Source organism: Eurosta solidaginis, chromosome X, assembly GCF_040869045.1.
Source record: "Eurosta solidaginis isolate ZX-2024a chromosome X, ASM4086904v1, whole genome shotgun sequence".
NCBI lineage: Eukaryota > Metazoa > Arthropoda > Insecta > Diptera > Tephritidae > Eurosta > Eurosta solidaginis.
Genome location: NC_090324.1, coordinates 199,670,595 through 199,676,594, shown reverse-complemented (window position 1 = coordinate 199,676,594; position 6,000 = coordinate 199,670,595).

The window sequence follows — 6,000 nt, the reverse complement described above, 5'->3', positions numbered from 1 at the left end:
CTAATAAAATAAAACAAAAATTTGGTCCTTTTTTTCGATTAATTTTGGTCCCAAATGAAAACATGGTGTGGTAACCGTGTTCGCTTTACCGAAAATGTCTCACTTGTAGATACGAGGTTAACGAATAACCGGACGATGTGTATGTATGTATATGCATATTATGCATAATAAGTTTCTACAAAGGTATATTGTAATTTATTCTGTGAAAGTACATAATGTAAACAAATACATATGTATAGCAAGAGGCAACACTTTTATTCTTTTACCAACTTTACTTATTTGCGCTTACAATTCTTTATTTTTCAGTTTCGCCTTTTTCCAAACAACAGCTTTTGTGTGGTTATTTCGATGTAACCACCTACTTTTGTGGGTAAAAAATTATCCGGCTACTTTCGCGGTTAGAATACCAAAAGGGTGTAAAAGTTGCCACATGATTTCGTTACCGTGGTGAAGAATGTTGTTACCACACTAGAATCGGGGCGTGAGTATCAGATTAGTGATGTGAGTATCACTTAGTGTCACTAATATTCATTACAGTATTAATATGTATGATCTTTTTCCATTTTTATCACTTCGTTCTGATTTGAGTCATTCCACTGTTGAAGGCCAATTATACAGGGCTAGGTGCGTTTATGATCATGGTTAGCATAAATGAGTGTTTGCACACTGACAGCGGGTGTGTTAAGTTTATGTTTAATACTGTAAGCAAGAGTCACCTAGGCGTTCAGCTGTGGTATATAAATGCCCCTAGCTTAAATATGCCAAAGCTTGATTAATTGAACTATATTTTAGGAAAATTAAAAATTAATATTATATGCGTTACAGAGACGTGGTTTAATGGAGATATTGGCGATAGTGTGTATGAGTTGCGTGGATACAGGGTAACAAGAAACGATAGGAAAACTGGTGCTAGAGGTGGAGCGTCGCCATATATTGCAAGAATAATATTCCCCAAAAAGTGATTTATAAATCAAGTGTAAGTGATCCCGTTGAATTTATAATCATGGAGGTCGGAGATAGCTTTACGAAATGTCTAATTATATGCGCATACAACCCTAGTAAATTGTTTGAATTAGATTCCCTGTTTTCGCAATTAGCACAACTTTCACTCGCGTATGAACATATTTTACTTTGTGGGGACTTAAATATTGACATGCTTAACAACGATTCGCGATCTTTTAAATTAAGAGATACCTGAAATTCCATTGGCATGGATGTTGTTAATACATTTCCCACTCGGTTTTCACCAAACTGCAAACCTAGCTTGTTAGACTTGATGTGTACATCCAACAGTTCCGACGTGCTCCATTATGACCAATTTTCGTTTGCAGGAGTATCGGACCATGACATGCTCTTTCTTTCTTATAATATTGACCTCACTTGCACAACTCCAACTCATTTTCATTATCGAGACACGGGTAACTTTTCTGAGCTTGCGTATGAAGCTAATATTCTAAATCGGAAAACTGAACTTTCTTGCCAATCAAATTATTTATTTATTTAATAAATATATACCGCTCAAGGAAGTAAGAGTTCGAAGCAAGCAAGAGCCGTGGTTTACTAGAGATGTTATGTTGGCTATTAAATCACGTAACAAGTTTTACAACCGTTGGAAGAGAAATCCTACAGACACTAGCTGGGATTTTTATCGCCGAGCCAGAAATCAAGCTACATTGTTACTAAGAATTTCGAAAAGACGATTTTTCCAGTCAAAGCTATATACTGACTTGCCGACTAAAATTCTGTGGAAAAATTTAAAATCCATAGGTATAGGTGGGAAAACTAACTGAATTGTAACTTGGACCCAGATTTCATGAACGACTTCTTTTTACAGTCAGGTAAATTCAAAAATAGTGTTAATTTCAAAATCAATGAAAATTTGGTTTACAATCCGGTAAATGCCTTCCACTTTAATGCAGTAACAGAGAATGATGTAATAAGAAGTATGCTTTCAATTAAATCGAATTCCATTGGAGAGGATGGTATCAGTCTTATAATTTTGAAACTAATCATCCACATAGCTTCGTCTCTCACTCACATAATCAGTTTTTCTATCACAACTTGAACCTTTCCCGATTCTTGGAAAATAGCTAAAGTTATTCGTCCAATAAGCATTCTGCCGGTTTTATCAAAAGTATGGGAGAAAATGATGGTCGCACAAATTACGGATTACCTTAATACCAATAAGCTTATGAACGAAAATCAGTCTGGATGCAGAGCCTTCCATAGCTGTAATACTGCCTTGCTTAAAATTATTGAAGACACCCGGCCAGCTTATGACAGAAGTGATCTAACCGTTCTAACGCTTTTGGATTTCTCCAAAGCTTTCGATACGGTGGATCATTCTGTCCTTTTGTTGAAGATTGGTAAATATTTGGGATTCTCTAATAATGCTGTGAAATTGATAGAAAGTTATCTACGTAATCGGCGGCAGAAAGTAGTGCTTGATAATAGCTGTTCTGAAATGAAGCGCCTGGATGCGTGGGTACCACAGGGATCTATACTTGGTCCAATTTTGATCTCAATGTTTATAAACGATATGACCCATTGTTGCAAGCGTGGATCAATACATTTGTATGCAGACGACGCACAGGTATATTTGTCTCGTTCGATTGGCCTGTCAGAGGACCTAGTTTCCAGAATGAATAAAGATTTTGAAAGTATCTCTTTATGGACAAATAATAACAAACTTAATTTAAACGCAACAAAGACTAAAGCCATCTGCTTTACCTATTCCTGGCAGCTAGTGCGATCATTGCCATCTTTGTCATTGCAAGGCACTACCATTAGTTATGAGTCTGTGGTTACTAGCCTTGGGTTTAAACTAAACTCATACCTGGGGTGTAAGGACAATATTAGCTATATTTTACGCAAAATCAACTTCGTATTGAGGAAGTTGTGGTACACAGCCAATTTCATTCCAATTAATGTGAAATTGAAACTGGTGCGAACTCTCATAGCTTCATTGATATCGTTTGGAGCAGCTGTTTCCGGCAATCTGGATTGCGATTCACAGATTAGGCTACAACTTGCTTTGAACAATTGCGCAAGATATATATTTTCCAAACGTAAATTTGATCACATATCGGAATTTTCCGCCAAACGTAAGTGCTTTTTAACCAATTAATTCAGAACAGGCAGCCAAAATACCTGTGTGTAAAGTTATGCTTTTCAAAATCAAACAGGACCTGTAATCTTATTATGCCTCGCTATAAATATCTTACATCTTCCAGAAAATTCTTTGTCAGTGCCATCACACTATGGAACTTTACCTAATCAAATTAAAAATGAACGCAATACTAAGCGCTTTAAATTGTCTTTATTTGAATTTTTCCAATAAAATACAAACATACATTTTAATTGGTTCTTACAACTTCAGTAATACTGTCATTACCTTCTTTTTCTATTCTCTTATTTATCTATTTACATCTATATTGGTTGTATCCACTTACACTGGCTATTTATTTTGTGGGCAAAAGACCCACTAAACCAAACATACATATATATTTATTTATTTACTTATCATTAATATGTATTTATTTCTTAAATTTAAGGCAATACATAATATGCATATTAGATGTTAGATTTCCATAAGTTGATATATGTACTTTAAGAGACAATAGTCTCACATGTGCAAAATTAATGAAATAAACTTGAAACTTGAAATCCAAACCGAAAAAGCAAAAGGATTTCTATATTTTTATCTAGAAAACGAAGTGAAAAGAAGTAAAGAAAAAAATAATGAAAAAAGAAAAATTATCAATATATGCTGAAAACGAAAAGTTGCATTTGTGTGCCCAATGATTAGGCTGTAAGAAAAAAAAATCAGAAAAAAAATCAAGTTCGCAAAAAAATCCAGAAAAGAAAATAAGCAAATACTTAGTAAGTACCAAAAATATTGTGCTAAGAAAATAAAATTATATGTAGGTATGTGTGATAAAAATGTGTGTGAATTGGCTAATATGTATGTGTGTTTTTGGGTAAGTGAAATGTGTATGAAAAATAGGTACGTATATAAAATGAGAAAAACAAGAAAAAAACTAAACTACAATTCCAAAATATATCAAGCTTAGGAGTTTTTTTTTCTCGGACGTTGTGGCAGCGCACTGCCCTCAAGTGGCCCGATGACACCAGGCTAATCCTGTTATTATTTTTTTTTTCCTAATTTTCCTAATTCTTATTTATGTTTTATTTATAATTAAATTTTTATTTTTTTTTGGTCACCGAGTCTTTGAGGGACAGTGGCTTCTTAAGCGCTGAGATCTAAAACCGCTCAGCTACAGAGAAACTCATCAGCTGAGAAATATAGATTCACAAATACAATAGATTAAAAGTATAAATATAATTTTTAGTTATTAAGAGAAGATAGAACCGTCTTTTTTATGGCAAAGAGCGAGCCCGAAACATCAATTATTCTCGAGTGAGAGTTATAATCTTCACACAAACATAGAAAAGGTTAGTGTAGTTGAAAATTGCTTCTGCATTGTTTAAGAATTATAGGTTTATAATGCCTTGAAACTCGGCATGTAACATTCAAGTTTACTTCGTTCAAAAAAATGGGCTTGAAATCGATCCATTTAAAAGTCTAGCCATAAATAGTACACCTAGCATTTCTCTACGACTTGCAAGGGTAGGAAGATTTATTAGTTTTAATCGACTAGTATAAGGAGGAAGATTATACGGAGAGTCCTATTGCAGATTTCTCAAGGCGAAAAGTAAAAACTATTTTTGAATTGATTCTAGTTTATCCACATAAACTTGATAACGCGGATTCCAAATTACCGATCCATATTCTAATATCGGCCTCACCAATGATGTAAAAAGGGTTTTTGTAACGTAAGGATCACTAAAATTTTTGCCCATCTTTTCACAAATGCTAAAACTCCTCTCGCTTTTTTGACTGTGGCATTAATATGAGGGTTGAAACTAAGTTTGCAATTCATTTTAACTCCCATGTCGACAAAAACATCAACGCTTTCCAGAGTTTGGCGATTAATTGTGTAGGAAGCTGGCTGATGTTCCCACGTAAAAAACACATGGATTTACATTTTTCTATGTTGAGCGGCATAAAATTCGCATTACACCAAGTAACTAAACGATTTAAATCCGCCTGGAGTACAGAACGTTCTTCAACCGACGCGTATGACTTAAAAAGTTTTACGTCGTCAGCATACATTAAAATTTTAGAATATATTATAGTTGTGGAAACATCGTTTATAAAGATCAAAAACAGAATAGGACCGAGATGGCTGCCCTGAGGTACACCGGAGGGCACATCGATGACATTCGAACAAATGTTTTTAAAAATGACTCTTTGAGTTCTACCGCAAAGATTGGAGGAGATCCAGCGAGTTAGGTCAGGTTGAAAACCAAGCAATTCGAGTTTATAAACAAGTAATGAGTGGCGTACTTTGTCGAATGCTTTGATGAAATCAGTGTATATAACGTCGGTATGATGATTGTTTCTAAACCCATTAAAGACGTGAGTTGTAAATTCAAGCAAATTGGTTGTGGTTGATTTGGCTCTACAAAAGCCATGTTGAGAACTATCTATCAATGAAGAAATCGAAAATGTAAGGTGATTAGTAACGAGTGCTTCGAAAAGCTTAGGGATAGCGGAGAGCTTTGCTTTTCCACGAGAGTTTTCAATAGACGGCTTGTTTCCTTTTTTATGGAGTGGCATAAGAAAAGATTCCTTCCAAGCCGTCGGGAAAATGCCATTTTTTAAAGAGAGGTTAAACAGATCAGTAAGAGGCTGGTAAATGTATTCCGCACATTTTTTTAAGAAGGGGTGCGGTATTAGTGGGAGCGCCCACATATGTACAAATATTTTATATAGGATATTTTATATAGGAAGGAGCTTTTAAGGTCTTTAGATGTAGTAGAACATCTTCAGGCAACAAATGTGGGGCATATATTGAGTTACTAGAATGGATACGGATAATTTGTAGGTGATGAATCAACCACAGCAGAGTAATTAGAGTGAAAGAATTGAGCGAA